Genomic DNA, 17,092 nt, shown 5'->3' with positions numbered 1-17,092 from the left:
AACGACAAGCCCTCGCAATATGTCCAACCCTTTTGCATTTGAAGCATGCCCCTTTTCTAAAACTGCATAAATGCGGAGCGTGCTTACCGTTCCAACGGTAGCAACTAGATCCCTCTGCCGTGGCGTCTTGCTTCGTGCGGGTTGCTTGTATCATGCCCTGGCAGTCCTTCGCCTCGTCTCGGCCGTGCATCCGTATGTCTCGCTGTTGCTTGGCTGTCGCTTCTGCGGTCGCGGCCATGTCGTACGCAACGTTGAACGTAAGGTCGTGTTCTGCGAGAAGTCGCTGTTGAACTGCTACAACAATACAACAACAACAATTCCCGATCTCAAGTTTTCACTCTACGCCGATGACATCACTCTTTGGACGACTGGCGGCTCCGATGGAGAGATTCAAGACACTCTACAGGCCGCGACAGACGCCGTCGTGGCTCATGCCGGGGCTATGAATCTCACATGCTCCCCTCAAAAATCCGAGCTACTTCTTCTTCCATGCCACCGGGGAGCCGGAAAACACATGTCTAGTATGCAGGTCATCCTAAACCACATCCCCGTTACTAGAGTGGACAGGCTCCGGGTGCTTGGTTTACATATTCAAAGCAACATGCTCAACACGTATACCCTACATACACTCCACACCACAGTCGATCACACCCTGCCCCTTCTAGGGCGAGTCTCCAATAAACATGGCGGACTAAAGGAGGCCGAACTTCTCCGCTTGATTCAGGCCTTCATTATCAGTAAGATTACATTCGCAACACCATATCTACATTTCCTTAAATCAGAATAAGATAAGATCGAAACTCTTTTACGAAAAATATATAAATTCGCACTGGGGGTCCCCATACGTACCTCTACTGATGGGCTAATGCTTACTGGAACTTTCAACACACTTACTGAACTCACAGAAGCCCACCTCACATCCCAATATAGCAGACTTTCTAACACCGCAACAGGTCGACACATTCTACAAACCCTTTCTATCACTCCGGCACCCATCATCAAGACTTAATACACCATTCCACATCACATACACGAGAACCTCTGCATCCCCCCACTTCCTAAAAACATGCACCCTGTGCATCACAAACAGCGCAGGAGGCAGCGAGCAAAGGCTCTCCAAAAACAATTCTCCACCTCTAAAGACGTGCTCTATGTTGATTCCGCCGAATATGGGAATAGAAATCATTACGCAATATCAGTCATTAACTCTCACGGCCAGGTCGCTGCGGGCGCCTCCATTCCTGGCTCTTCCTCGGAGAAGGCGGAGGAAGCGGCCATAGCCCTGGCCCTCACAATCCCAAATTCATCAGTTATCGTTAGCGACTCCAAAGCAGCTATACATAACATCGGAGCGGGTAGGGTCTCTAAGCCAGCCCTTTCTCTCCTCTTGGCCCATCCTTTCCATCAAACTGTGGCATTAATCTGGACTTCCGCGCATGCGAGTCTTGCCGGAAACGAGGCGGCTCTTGCCGGTGCCCGAGGATTTACAGTCCGGGCTCAAGCATCAGATGTGTCGGACCTCGCCACGGAGGAGGCGCCGTTTACAGCGCGGGATCGACTTATTACTTACCACGACATCTGCACACACTATAGATTAGACCGCTTAACCTTTCCGCCACTCATGGGCAAATCCCCGCGTAGGTTTGAAGTTCTGTGGCGACAGCTGCAGACTCGCACCTTTCCGTCCCCTTACCTCCTCCACCGCATTCATCCTGCCATTTACCTTTCTCCCTCTTGTAAATTCTGTGTCTCTCCCAAAGCAGACTTAAACCACATCATGTGGGGATGCCCTAAGCACCCCCTTCCCCCTTCCCTAAGCAATTAATATCTAGTGAGGAGCAGTGGGAGGCTGCCTTGCGCAGCTCCAGGCCCGATCTTCAGGAGGCCATCCTGGAGTGGGCTGAGAGGATGAAGGAGGCACACTTCAAGTAGTTCCTCCCCCCACCCTCTATTAGGCCATCCTGGAGTGGGCTGAGAGGATAAAGGAGGCCGGAGGCCTACTTCAAGTAGTTCCTCCCCCCACCCTCTATTCCATTGCCCCATTCCCTTTAAAGAGGGATAAATAAAGGTTTTCTCATCATCATCATCCCAGTTATAATGAACCTTGTTATTGAAAGCATGATCATATCTCAACTTCACAACAGAACCGCTGTCCCGAAAAGAGGCTGATGCGTCCAAGATATTTTTCTGAATTAACCGAGCCCTAGAAGAGAAATATTCTTTAATGACGAAATTTGAGCCCTTGAATTTTGAGATGTTCCTAATAACCTCGGTTCTGTCGCTGAAGTTAGAAAGTTTTATAATGACGGGTGAATGTAACCAGTGCGCGCTCTACCGAGCCTGTGGCAGCGCTCAATATGAGGGCAGCTAGTCTTCAAGTGCTGAGTAAACACAGATCAAACTGCAGTCATCAGGGTGGTAGCGTTTTCATCCACTACTTCAGAAATACCGTGTATTAGAATGTGTCTACGAGAACGATTTTTAAGACTCATTTTTTTAAGACGAAGTCCGTTACCTTAGTGTCAAGGCATTTATTTCAGCACGTAAATCACACAGTAAACTAGAGTCTTTGGACATAGGAGTGGATTCTAGTGCATGAACACGTGACTAAAACATGAAAGCGACGTGCAACTGACTGTTGAAATGACTTAATTTACGCAACATCTCGTTCCAACTGAGTCTGCCCCTCCAATAATTTAGAGTATATTTCGGATACCGAAGGGTCGTTTTTGTCATGGCTATCAAAATAAGGGCGAGCATCATCATTCTCATCGAGAGCGGAACCGGATCCACGCCTAGACCTAGACCGAGGGCCCGGGCCAGGGTTGATTTCCACATCTCCGCTCAAGAGGAGACAACTTGCGCAATACAATGCATGCGAGCAGCAGGATACAAGACGTTGTGGGCAAGGGAGCAGCAGCAGAAAGCGATCATCAGATCGGATACACGCAGCATCATAATAGTAACATACCTGCATGAAGAACAAGCAGCGATTAAACATGGTGCCGGTGCCACTGCAGCCCAGCCCACTGAAGAGTTGTTCCATGCGCTGGACATTTATGCCGCCGGCTGTTGACGTCAATGACCGAGAGTTGTCGATGATTGGCTGATCAAAGGACAGGACATCGGGGTGACTGGCATGCTGTAGCTTGAAGAGGGACGCGCCGAGGCAATCGCATATGGAAGCGCTAGAGCAGTTCCTGGGCAAGCACTCGGTGACATCCACGTGCTCGACCTCAAAGGCAGCCAAGTCAGACGAAGCAGATCCTAGCCATGTGATGCCCCAAAAGGAGGGGGGGGGGTACAGCAAGGAAGCCGAAGAACTGCATGAAGAACATGGTGCCGGTGCCGCTGCAGCCTAGCCCACTCTCAATGTATGGGAGTGGGCCTAGAATAGCCTAGCCTAGCCTAGGAGTGGGCCTAGCCTAGCCCAATGTATGGCAAGACTGTATGACATCAAGATAAAAGGCTCCTAGCATCTCTCAGTCTTGCCAACGAAACTGGCAGAATGGCGACGGACGATTACAAGATGCCCTTGGAGAACTAGGAAAATGTGACCACATTAGAATCCAGGTTAGAATCCAGGGTCCATTAGAATCCGATCCTGCTTTTCGATGTCACCTTGTAAGCAATAGCTTCATGAATTGACAATATGAGCATGTTTTTTATAACTTGTGCCAGGTGTAACTATAAAATGACACCTTGCACGAGTTACGAAAATTAGATATGCATGTTAAAGTGACTCCATTATTTTATTAACGAGAACAAAGGTAACCGAGGGGCGCGAATTCATTAATCATATCATAAGACGCCAACAAGCAACGACACCAAGCACAACATAGGGGAAATTACTTGTACTTACTAGATGAATTAAGGAATATATCAATTAATGAAAATGAAAGAAATGAAAATGGAGGAAAAAAACAACTGGCCACAGCTGGGCACCGATCCGCAGGTGGGCAACGATCCCACCTATTCGCATTACGCGTGCAATGCGTTTACCCATTGAGGCGCCGTTGTGCCATTTATTTCTGGGCTATTTATGCTCTACTCCTAGAACTAACCCCTGAAGTGTTAGCCAGCCCAACCACTCAAACCTTGGCAGTAGATCTGGAACGTCCTTTCTGCCGCAGGCGTCACGAATACGTGATCTTTTTCGGGTGAAGGCCGCTGGTCAATAAGCCCACACATGCTACCTAAAGGCATTATTTGACATTTTGTGGCTTCATGTTCTTGAGTTATTGTATACACAGTAGATTAAGTTATAACTATTTATACTATAGCTATTCATATCTTGCAGTTCTTGTGCGTAAATGTTGTTGCAATAATAAGTTATCAGGAATCTATAATCATCCAGTGTCATTTGCTATTCTGCCTTACTTTTTCTGGGCCTTTCATTCCTGCTCTAATGCAGCCATTGTAATAGCCACATTGTGTACGTTAGTGTTTTTAGCTTTAAATTTTTTTTGCTGTCATGTTTCTTTTTTCAGAGATGACGGCCACTTCATTGAAGACCGGCACAAACCGAGTGGCACATACCCAGTGCTCCAAGTCGGCGTCAAAGAGTTTGTTCGAACAGCGGTGCCTACCGAGTCCTGCATCAACAGTGACTCTTGTCGCTACGAAAGAGGTTCGTTGAAGAGTGGCACATACGTATACAGATTGCCGCATACTCAGAAACTCAAGTTGGTTCGATGGTTGGTTTCGAACCCTGTTCCCTCAGCGCAGCAGCCCGATACGCTACACATTCCACCACGAAATACTCAGTTACCCAGGTAGGCGGGAAAACGGTTAGATACAAATATATGTACTAGATAAAAGCAAGCATACAACCATAGGTATGCCGTTTTCTGTTGGGATGTCTTGATGTCATACAGTCTTGCCATACATTGGGCTAGGCTAGGCCCACTCCTAGGCTAGGCTAGGCTAGGCTAGGCCCACTCCCATACATTGGGAGTGGGCTAGGCTGCAGCGGCACCGGCACCATGTTCTTCATGCAGTTCTTCGGCTTCCTTGCTGTACCCCCACTGAAAGTTCTTGAAGTACCTTAAAAATGCGAACACATTAAAAGACACGTCCCTGGATCTAACTGTCGCCAGTGCCACAGTTGTATGACACTTAACCTTCTGCAGCCAGTCATGGGGCAGTGATCATTTCCCGATATCCTTAAAAAATTGGCAAATGCTTCCGCGTGAAAACGAATAGTGACTGACTGGGGCATTTTTCGGACTCATGTCGCAGGCTTCTTCACGAGAGTATGGTGTCTTCCGGGCATTTGTCAACAGAACCGTTCACCTGCACGGGGTATAGTGCCACGTGACCGCCAAACTCAGCCGATGCACAATCGTTTGGCCAACCTCTGGAGAGGAGCAGATTATCCAATGTGAGCGAACGGTACTTCGATATCGTGAAAGTAAAGAGCCATCTGCACTGATTTGAGCACATTCGCCTTCAAGATGGAGCATCTAGAAGGCGCCGGAAGAAGTAAGGAAAGTCTTGGAAGCTATGCAAAGGGGGAAGGAAGCTGGGGAGGATCAGGTAACAGCAGATTTGTTGAAGGACGGTGGGCAGATTGTTCTAGAAAAACTGGCCACCCTGTATACACAATGCCTCATTACCTGGAGCGTACCGGAATCTTGGAAGAACGCTAACATAATCCTAATCGATAAGAAAGGGGACGCCAAAGACTTGAAAAATTATAGACCGATCAGCTTACTGCCCGTTGCCTACAAAGTATTTACTAAGGTAATTGCAAATAGAATCGGGAACACCTTAGACTTCTGTCAACCAAAGGACCAGGCAGGATTCCGTAAAGGCTACTCAACAATTAATCATATTCACACTGTCAATCAGGTGATAAAGAAATGTGCGGAATATAACCAACCATTATATATAGCTTTCATTGATTACGAGAAAGCGTTTGATTCAGTCGAAACCTCAGCAGTCATGGAGGCATTGCGGAATCAGGGTGTAGACGAGCCATATGTAAAAATACTGAAACATATCTATGGCGGCTCCACAGCCACTGTAGTCCTCCATAAAGAAAGCAACAAAATCCCAATAAAGAAAGGCGTCAGGCAGGGAGATACGATCTCTCTAATGCTATTCACAGCGTGTTTACAGGAGGTATTCAGAGACCTGAATTGGGAAGAATTGGGGATGAGAGTAAATGGAGAATACCTTAGTAACTTGCGCTTCGCTGATGATATTGCCTTGCTTAGTAACTCAGGGGACCAACTGCAATGCATGCTCACTGACCTGGAGAGGCAGAGCAGAAGGGTGGGACTAAAAATTAATCTGCAGAAAACTAAAGTAACGTTTAACAGTCTCGGAAGGGAACAGCAGTTTACGATAGGCAGCGAGGCACTGGAAGTGGTAGGGGAATACATCTACTTAGGACAGGTAGTGACTGCTGATCCGGATCATGACAGTGAAATAATCAGAAGAATAAGAATGGGGTGGGGTGCGTTTGGAAGGCATTTGCAGATCATGAATAGCAGGTTGCCATTATCCCTCAAGAGAAAAGTGTATAACAGCTGTGTCTTACCAGTACTCACGTACGGGGCAGAAACCTGGAGGCTTACGAAAAGGGTTCTACTGAAATTGAGGACGACGCAACGAGCTGTGGAAAGAAGAATGATAGGTGTAACGTTAAGGGATAAGAAAAGAACAGATTGGGTGAGGGAACAAACGCGCGTTAATGACATCTTAGTTGAAATCAATAAAAAGAAATGGGCATGGGCAGGACATGTAATGAGGAGGGAAGATAACCGATGGTCATTAAGGGTTACGGACTGGATTCCGAGGGAAGGGAAGCGTAGCAGGGGGCGACAGAAAGTTAGGTGGGCAGATGAGATCAGGAAGTTTGGAGGGTCAACATGGCCACAATTAGTACATGACCGGGGCAGTTGGAGGAGTATGGGAGAGGCCTTTGCCCTGCAGTGGGCCTAACCAGGCTGATGATGATGATGATCTAGAAGGCGAAGCCTGGCAATATACCGACAAACACCTTAGCCGAGTGCCGTGACTCGAGTCCTAGGCGCATCTTTTGCAGCCTCAACGGCAAAGGAATATGTAACCTTCCTCTGACCCAGCTCTTCATGAAATGTTATCCCGCAACAACAGAGGATGAGATCATTACGACCTTCTTCCCTTACGCTTCGCTCACTCTGCCCACATCCGCGAACACTTGTGTGATACCAGAGCCTGACTCATTGTGCAATCGCCCCTTTAGGATGGGAGAAATGCTAGCTGCTATCAAGCAAGGCCGTCCTCTTTCGGCACCGGGCCACGACCGAATGCCCTAATTCCGCACTCTCACACCAGAAGCTCAGGTTGCTTGATTGCGTTGCCTCATTACTTGCTGACACTCGACATGTAGAAAGCGTCTGATAACGTTCACCACAATGTAATTCTAGAAGAGCTTGCTAGCCGTTACCCAGTTGAGTTGAGTTGAGTTGAGTGGTTGTAGGCTACTGGTGGGATTAGCCTTGCAGTAGCTGCCGGCAATTGCTCCACCGCTTCTACGTAACGCATTACATGTAATTATTTACTTGTAAGTAATTACGTTTAATTGCGATGACAATTAAATGGACAGGCGCATTTCCGCTGTCGTCGTCGCCGTGGGAATCACCGTGCTGTTCGACTGTGCGTCGATGTCTTTCTCTTGTCCTGTCTTGAAACTGCGCTGGATAGAAGCGCGCCGTCGTATATTGAGCGCAAGGCACCAGATCGGGGAGGGGGGTTCTACTCTGACGGCGCCTGCGTATGATGCGTTTCTTGAAAGCGATCAGCCATGGGGAGACAGTGCGCCGAGTGCTGATAGCTTCGTGTGCGCTATAGTCTCACAACTTAGTACGCGTTGAAGGTAGATGCAGCACGAAGGTCAATTGGTTCGCTGCTGCGGCCGCACCTCCTCACGCCAGCGTTCTGACAACGAGTGTGCGTGGTCACCAAGTGCGGTGTGTTCATGTTTGCTTGTGCGTGTGTGACACCACGCTTGTTAATTGAGTTATCGTAAGCGATTGTTTACAAGTTCATACGGCCGATAAAAATACTATCTTTTCTTCGTATAGCTGTCCAATAATTCGCTATCGGAATAGATGCTCCGCATTTCGGGTGAAATCGCGACTCCTTTTGTAATTTTGTAATTTGGCGATTACTTTATTTACTCGGCAACGCTCCCAGTAATTGTTTTTTTTTTCAGCAATCGCTTACATGTAACCAGTTACATCTTCAGCGAAACAAGCTTTCATAGGAGAGGCATCTACGTGAAATTAAATTTGGCGAGAACTGGAGAGTCAAAAGTGTCGAAAATATGCACTTCGGTGACCACCTTCCCACAATCAGCGCGCTCCAGGTGCGCCTGGATGACCAGAACATGGGCGGCTTACAGATTTGCGCAATTTTCTTGGAGGGTCGACCTCTGAGTGCTTCTCATGTAATAAATTTCTCTCCCTCTCTCCTGAAAAAGCTTGTAGGCGGCCTTCATTGGTGATAACATCTGCTGCTGAATTCATCTTAATAAGTGCACGCTATGACTTTTCTGATATAGACAGAAGTGTTCGGTGGGTAAGCCTACATGTTTCTATTTGTTTGATATTTCGAGACTCAAATACACCAGTTTTTGTAATGTCAACACGCGAACAGTATTTCTAGGGCTGAATAATACGTAGCATTACAATAGATTGAATTACAGATTTGGAGACCTTTTCAAGAGACGTGAACGTTTGCTGGTGCCCATTACAACGATTCATTTAGGTCTAAATGGCTAACGAATGAAGGGCACCGAGAGAAGGTCCACCAGATGTTGGCCGACAAATTGAAATGGCTCGATAACGATGACCACCTTGTACGTTGATGCCCGAGGTTCGCTTAATACAATTTTCGAATTTTTCACTGGCCCTAAGTCTTCCCCTAGTCCAAGCAACAATGAAGCACTGCGCTTTATAGGGAACCTAGACCCGAGCATGGCGGCATTGAGTAAGCAAAATCGTTTGGACAAGGTGGTCATACGTTACTGCAGAGACCATTTGTCCAGCGCGCACATTGAGCGAGTTGTAGTGTTTCTGCCGGATGTGTTCACATGACAAGGAGGGAAGAGTACCTGATAAAATTTTGGAAAGGAATACTCAGTGAAGATAAACAAGATGTGGAGGGCTGCAAGGGTGCAATAATAGAGCCAGGCCGGCATCTTCTATTTACTGTATTTGTAGCAATGTCAATAAGGGTAAGGAGGAAAGTAACGTTAAAATAATCTATTGATCTTTAATAATTGCTCAATTACTGTGGTGGGGTAGTATTCAGTAATCGTAATCAATTACGTTTTTGAAAGAACTAATTGCACTTGTAATCTCTCACATTTTTGTAACGTGTACAAGTAACGTGTACAAGTTTTTGTGACGTGTACTGGTTCCGTAGCCACCGCGGCCGGACATGGATTTGAAATTTTCTTGTAGCACGACCCCTTCGCCAAATTGTCGCGTTCCCTTTGAAGCCTAATGACCTATTACCTGGATAGGAAAGTTCCTCAAGCAAACACTTCTGGACCGATGCTCTTCAATCGGGCCATGTGCAGAGCAGCCTAGGATCTGGGCAGTCCGGTAATGCGCCTATCGCTCCCGCACAGAGGATCTGTACCTACTAATTTAATAATAAAGTACTTTCATTCATTCATTTATTGTATTCGCGTGCGCAACCAACCTTATACAAAATAGTGTTTTCTCAGCTTGTTCTACTGATTCGTGCTTTCCCATTCGATTGCAGCAAATACACTACTCGGTGATCGAAGGCACACCTCGGTAGAGAACACATGAATTCATCTCGCAGTGCTGTATACAAAGATAAATAAAAAGTGCCTGGCACAGCCGATCAGTAGTTGACACAACAGCTGCCACAATGCGGGCACTGAATTATATTGATTCGATCATTATCCACATGCCTCTACGGCTTTAACAATCGAAGTACTTCAGTTTATTTGTAAATGTACTGGAAGTGATTCTGCATTGAGAGATTATAAGAGAATTTATTTTGCACTAGCACGCATTCCTTGATTTATTAAGTGTTTCTGTCCAAAATGATGCTGCTAAGCGGCCCCTCTAAAAAATCATGCAGAAAACATCAAAGATGAATAAGTAAGCGAACTGCTTTGTTATCACGCTCAGCAGTCTGTGGATCAGTCAAATGCAAAGTATGAAGACACTCGCAAGAGATTGTAGCCATCCTTCTTAAGGTGCGGTGACACACTTAAAGATGATATGGTAGAATGGCGATCAGAGGAGTTATAAGCATGGCTGGGGTTTTTGAATCATCCATAGGTTATTAGTTATAGTTGGGCTGTCTATAAAGGCCAAAAATCTTTAAAAGACTGAATCTAGCTGTTTTCTTTTTTCTTGGTTCTTCACGAATGTACCTGTTTTTTCAAAATTAGTAGTCACAGAGCTTTTGAATTTTGCAAAAAGGAGAACAGTGGTATGCTACACATTTCGAACTAGAACTATGTAGAGAGCTAAAAAGATTAGAGCTAGAAACATTGTTTTTTGTCATGGTGCGACTGCTACTATGACATGTTCTTTATTTGTTTACTATAAACTACCATTAGGTTCTTGCTTTTCATTGTAGTTGTGGGAGAGACTAGCTCACATGAGCAGAAAGTGTAACTCACGCACGTGCAGTAAGCAAGTTTTTAAAAAGAGCAGCTAAAGTGTCCAGAATCGCGCTTACAGAATAATACAAATGTCAAACTGCTTGATTTACGAAAAAACGACCCATGAATGTAGTCCTTTTCGTGGCCAAGATTACTGTAGCCTTTATATCTGTCTGTGCGGTCCTTCCTTCGCTGTTTTGCTTTGGCATTCAGTTTAAAGCCACTTTTATTACGATCGCAATTACATTGACACTCCATGCGCATTTCCGCCGTCAGCGTCGCCATCGCCGTGAGGTTCCGTATAAAGTCCAAGGGTGATAACACTGCCGCCGCGCGCCCTATACGCTGTATGTGCGAGTGAAGGCGTGCAAACGAAGCCGACGATCGCGGCTCAATCTCGCCCGCGCGAAAGAGCCGAAAACGGGAAGGAAGCGCGCCGTCTTCTGTCGTGCGCGAGGTACCCAACGTTGTGAGGCACCGGAGGGAGGGGAGAGAGGGGGACGGCGTTCTACTCCGGCGGCAACTGCGCATGTGGCGGCTGCTCGCGCTCGCGCGGCCGTACATTGAGAGCGATCTGCGTTGGGGGCAGAGTCTAGCTGCATCGGCGGCTGGTAGCTTTGTGCGTGCTGTGTGTTCTTGGCGACTACTTTGCGTTGAAGCAATAGAGAGCGCGAATATCACTTCGCTCGCTGCTGCTGCTGCTGCCGCGTTTTCTCACGGCAGCGTCTTCACAGCGAGTTGTCCGCGGTCGTCGAGAGAGATGGGTTCATGTCTGCTTGCGCACGCGTGACGCCATGCTTCTTAATTTACCTAAAGTGCGTATGTTTACAAGTTCGTACGGTCGACTAAACTACTATCCTTACTTCGTATAGCTGTCCCCTAATTTGCTATCGCAATCGTGCTTCGCCTCTCGGACGAAACCGCAACTTTTTTTAACCCGCCGTGAGTTATTATATAGCGTGCGCATACAAACACAAATATCAAAGAATGAATCCCAGGTGCTTTAGTGCGCTTGCCATAAAGCACACATTTTCCTGTCAGACTTCCGTTTTCTGCAATTAGCAACGCCGAAGAAGGCACGAAATATGTCCGCGACATGGGCGAATTACTTACTCTCCGAAGAGTGTGAGCCAACACAGCCAAACAAAAAATGAGCGCATGACAGCTACAGAGATCTGCCTAATGAGTGTAAGATCCACTACATAGGAAAAGAAAGTCGCGACACCGAAAGCGAAACTTGTGCCGAACAGAAGTTCTTGTTATTTGATGAAAGCTTGGGCCTGCTGCCACCCGCTTCTCTCGAGCAGGTCATCTTGCCACAGGCCGGCGAAAGGGAAGGACCACCGAGCTTCTCCGACCTATCCATGGATCCGCTGCATGCTGCGCCACTTCATTTGGATGCATCGCTTCCCTTCATCCGACAACATGGGACAGTATCGGCTAACCCGGCAGCTGATAAGAGCGCTCATTTCGACGGCACCTTGGGCCACGGCGCTGCAGGTTCGGCGCAGCGCTTATTGACCATGTTTGCTCAAGTCGGTTACTATGAATCTCGTTGCTACCATGACAATGATGTTTGCCTCTTAGCATTTCCATGGCCACTTGACTTTTTTAAAGCGTGTACGCTTGAGTGCCTTGTACCTTTGGTGTTTTTTCATGCGTAGTGGTGATATTGAACCAAATCCCGGCCCTATGACTAAGGCGCAAGAAGAAAAGTTGGAGTTCGTGTATGGCGCCGTATCACGGCTTGAGACCAATAAAGCTAACATGCTTGACTCAGTGAATAACATTCTGCATATACACCTTGCTCTAAAAGAAGGATTTAGAATCATTGACGAAAAGAGTACATGAGCGTGAATGGAAAGCCCACTCGGTTATGTCAACGGGAGCGCCAGCAAGTAAAAAGGGCGTCTCAGACCTTCAAACCAAAATTGACAGCTTGGAAAATCTTTCCCGAAGGTCAAACGTGATATTCTATGGAATTGACGACGGGGAAGAATTTGACACATGGGAATCGTCTCAACGCCTTGTGTGTGACTTCTGCATGAACCGACTTTGCTTTTAGATTTCGTCACTAGCCAGGGCTCACCGCAAAGGTCACTTCTCTTCCGATAAAAAGCGCCCCATCGTCGCTAAACTGTTTAATGACAAAGAAGTCGAAACAATTTTGAGTAAAGGCTTCAAACTAAAAAATACGCCCTTCAGTTTGGGACGGGACTATTCTGAGACTGTGTGGGACAAACGCAGAAAGTTATTGCTGTTTTCAGAAACACTAAGGAGAGAAGGTGATCGTGTGCGTCTTGTTTTTGACAAGCTGTGCCTAATTAACGACACTTACCTTTGGGACACAAGATATAATTGCGCGGTGCATGTACCACGCACCGACGCAAGCTCAGCAATCGCCCCACCGACATGACGTGCTCCTTGTAGGCGTCGAGTACATGTAACCATCCCATCTCGTCAGACGGAAATTTCTCTTTCTTCTATACTGATATCAGAAGTGTTCTAAATGTATTGAGCTATCGTCAATTGTCGACTCAAGTTCGCCTTCCATCATCGCACTAACAGAAACGTGGCTGAACGATACTGTTTCCGATAGTAATATTCTTGTCAATCACGTAGATTTTAACTTTCTCTCGCTGCGATAGAAATGATCGAAGAGGCGGTGGTGTGCTTATTGCAATTTGTAACGATTTCATTGCTATACCTATACTTGTTAACTCATTTCTTGAAAGCGTATTTGTGTCCCTGAGGCTTGGTTCCACTGATCTAATTGTTGCTGTTTTTTTACCGCCCCCCCCCGGACATGAATTCGACGCTCGAAAGCCAATTTCATCGCGTTCTTGTTGAAATATGCGGAGGGTTTCTAAATACGGCTCTTCTAATCTTCGAACGCTTCAACTATCTCAATATTCAATGGTCTACACTCTCTGTTTCAGCTAACGATACCCAGGCACAGGAATGTCTTGACTCTTGCCTTGATTTTTCGTTGTGCCAGCTTATCGAAAACTCGACACGTTGCTCGACCACAGGCGCAAACATTCTTGATCTAATTTTAACTTGTCATCCTGACCTATTTACTGGCATAGCCTATCTCGACGGTCTCTCCGATCATGACATAATTACTGGAAGCTTAACTTTTGTACTTAACAAAAAGAGAGTTGCTGGAAAGTGTATAAGGTGTTATAGGCGAGCCAATTTTGATGGAATAAGTATCGAATTATCCCATTTAACGGAATATTTTTTTTAGATGCCCACATGTCACATTCCATAGAAGATAACTGGAACCTTTTAAAAAATACTCTTTCAAACTTAATTCACCAATATATTCCAATTAGGACCATCAAAACAAGCAACATTTCTCCATGGTTCAATCAGCCATTACGTCGACCTAACAATAAAAAAATGACTGTACAGAATGGCAGACAAAAACAAATTATCAGCTTCGTGGTGTCGCTATAAAAGATGCGGCAAGGAATATCATAAGCTTTTAAAAACTACTCGTCGCCGCTTCTTCAGTCGTGATTTGTCGCCTTTGCTAATAATTAACCCTCGGCGCTGTTGGCGCAAAATAAATCCCCGCAACCATACCGACGTAATTCTTCCTAATACCAATGGTATGGTTCTCCAGTTCCTGAATCTCAATGTGCAAAGTTATAAAATGATTCGTTCTCATCAATTTTTACTCATGAGGATATTACTACATGCCCTAACATTGACGTTGTTTCCGGTATTTCTATGATTGAAATACTTGACGAAGCTGCTATTTTATCTTTACTTGGAAAATTTGAAACTTCATCTGCATCTGGTCATAATGGCTTCTCACTACAATATACTTAAAATATTTCTTCTGGTATCTATCAGTGCTTGGCAGCCATCTTTTCTCTATCATTATCATCAGGCGCCATTCCTGAAGACTGGCTAATAACAAGAGCAGTGTCCATATTCGTCACCGCTTAACTACAGACCTATATCTTTAACTAGTACAATTTGTAAACTCTTGCAACACATTATACATCATCGTCACCATCATCATCATCATAATCATCCTGGCTACGCCCACTGCAGGGCAAAAGCCTCTCCCATACTTCTCCAACTACCCCGATCATGTGCTAATTGTGACCATGTCCCTGCAAACTTCTTAATCTCATCCGCAAACCTAACATTCTGCTGCCCCCTGCTACGCTTCCCTTCTCTTGGAATCCAGGCCGTAACCCTTAACTACCATCGTTTATCTTCCCTCCTCATTACATGCCCTGCCAATGCCCATTTCGTTTTCTTGATTGCAACTAAGATGTCATTACCTCGAGTTTGTTACCTCACCCAATCTGCTCTCTTCTTATCCCTTTACGTTACACCCATCATTCTTCTTTCCATTAGCTCGTTGCCTCGTCCTTAATTTAAGTAGAACCATTTTCGTAAGCCTCTAGGTTTCTGTCCTGTAGGTGAGTACTGGTAAGACACAGCTGTTATACACTTTTCTCGTGAAGGAAAATGGCAACCTGCTGTTCACGATCTGAGAATGCCTGCCAAACACCGCGCAGCCCATTTTTATTCTTCTGATTATTTCAGTCTCAAGGTCCGCATCCGCGGTCACTACCTGTCCTAAGTAGATGTATTCCCTTACCACTTCCAGTGCCTCGCTGCCTATCGTAAACTGCTGCTCTCCTCGGAGACTGTTAGACATTTTTTTAGTTTTCTGCAGATTAATTTTTAGACGCACCCTTCTACTTTGCCTGTCCATGTCAGTGAGCACGCATTGCAATTGGTCCCCTGAGTTACTGAGCAAGGCAATATCATCGGCGAATCGCAAGTTGCTAAGATATTTTCCATTAACTCTTATCCCCAATTCTTCCCAATCCAGGTCTCGGAATACCTCCCGTAAACAAGCTGTGAATAGCATTGGTGAGATCGCATCTCCCTTCCTGACGCCCTTCTTTATTGGGATTTTGTTGCTTTCGTTATGGAGGACTACGGTGGCTGTGGAGCCGCTATGGATATCTTTCAGTATTTTTACATACGGCTCGTCTACACCCTGATTCCGTAATGCCTGCATGACTGCTGAGGTTTCGACTGAATCAAACGCTTTCTCGTAATCAATGTAAGCTATGTATAAGGGTTGGTTATATTCCGCATGTTTCTCTATCTGATTGATAGTGTGAATATGGTCTATTGTTGAGTAGCCTTTACGAAATCCTACCTGGTCTTTTGGTTGACGGAAGTCTAAGGTGTTCCTGATTATATTTGCGATTACCTTAGTAAATACTTTGTAGGCAACGAACAGTAAGCTGATCGGTCTATAATTTTTCAAGTCCTTGGCGTCCCCTTTCTTATGGATTAAGATTATATTGGCGTTCTTCCAAGATTACTGTACGCTCGAGGACATGATCGAGGCATTGCATTTACAGCGTGGGCGGCCTTTTTAAAATAATTTGCCCACCACACTTCAACAACTCTGCTGTTATCTGATCCTCCCCAGCTGCCTTCCCTTTTTGCACAACTCCCATGGCTTTCTTTACTCCTTCCGGCGTAACTTGTGGGATATGAAATTCTTCTAGACTATTACCCCTTCCATTATCGTTGTGGGTGCCACTGGTATCCATATTATCCATATTATCCATATTTGTAATGATATTGCCGGCTTTGTCTCTTAGCGCATACATCTGATTCTTGCCTATTCCTCATTTCTTCACTGCTTTTAGACTTCCTCCGTTCCTGAGAGCATGCTCAATTCTATCCATATTATACTTCCTTATGTCAGGTATCTTACGCTTGTTGATTAATTTGGAAAGTTCTGCCAATTATATTCTAGCTGTAGGGTTAGAGGCTTTCATACATTGGCGTTTCTTAATCATATCTTTTGTCTCCTGCGATAGCTTACCGGTATCCTGTCTAAGGAAGTTACCACCGACTTCTATTGCACACTCCTTAATGATGCCCATAAGGTTGTCGTCCATTGCTTCAACACTAAGGCGCTCTTCCTGAGTTAAAGCTGAATACCTGTTCTGTAGCTTGATCCGGAATTCCTCTATTTTCCCTCTTACCGCTAACTCATTGATCGGCTTCTTATGTACCAGTTTCTTCCGTTCCCTTCTCAGGTCTAGGCTAATTCGAGTTCTTACCATTCTATGGTCACTGCAGCGCACCTTGCCGAGCGCGTCCACATCTTGTATGATGCCAGGGTTAGCGGAGAGTACGAAGTCCATTTCATTTCTAGCCTCGCCATTGGGGCTCCTCCACGTCCACTTTCGTTTATCGCGCTTGCGGAAGAAGGTATTCATTATCAGCAAATTATTCCGTTCTGCAAACTCTGCTAACTCTCCCCTGCTATTCCTATAAGCTATGCCATATTCCCCCACTTACTTATCTCCAGCCTGCTTCTTGCCTACCCTGGCATTGAAGTCACCCATCAGTATAGTGTGTTTTGTTTTGACTTGACCCATCGCC

This window comes from Dermacentor andersoni, chromosome 1 (genome assembly GCF_023375885.2).
Source record: "Dermacentor andersoni chromosome 1, qqDerAnde1_hic_scaffold, whole genome shotgun sequence".
Classification (NCBI taxonomy): domain Eukaryota; kingdom Metazoa; phylum Arthropoda; class Arachnida; order Ixodida; family Ixodidae; genus Dermacentor; species Dermacentor andersoni.
Note: the sequence above shows the minus strand (reverse complement) of the source record.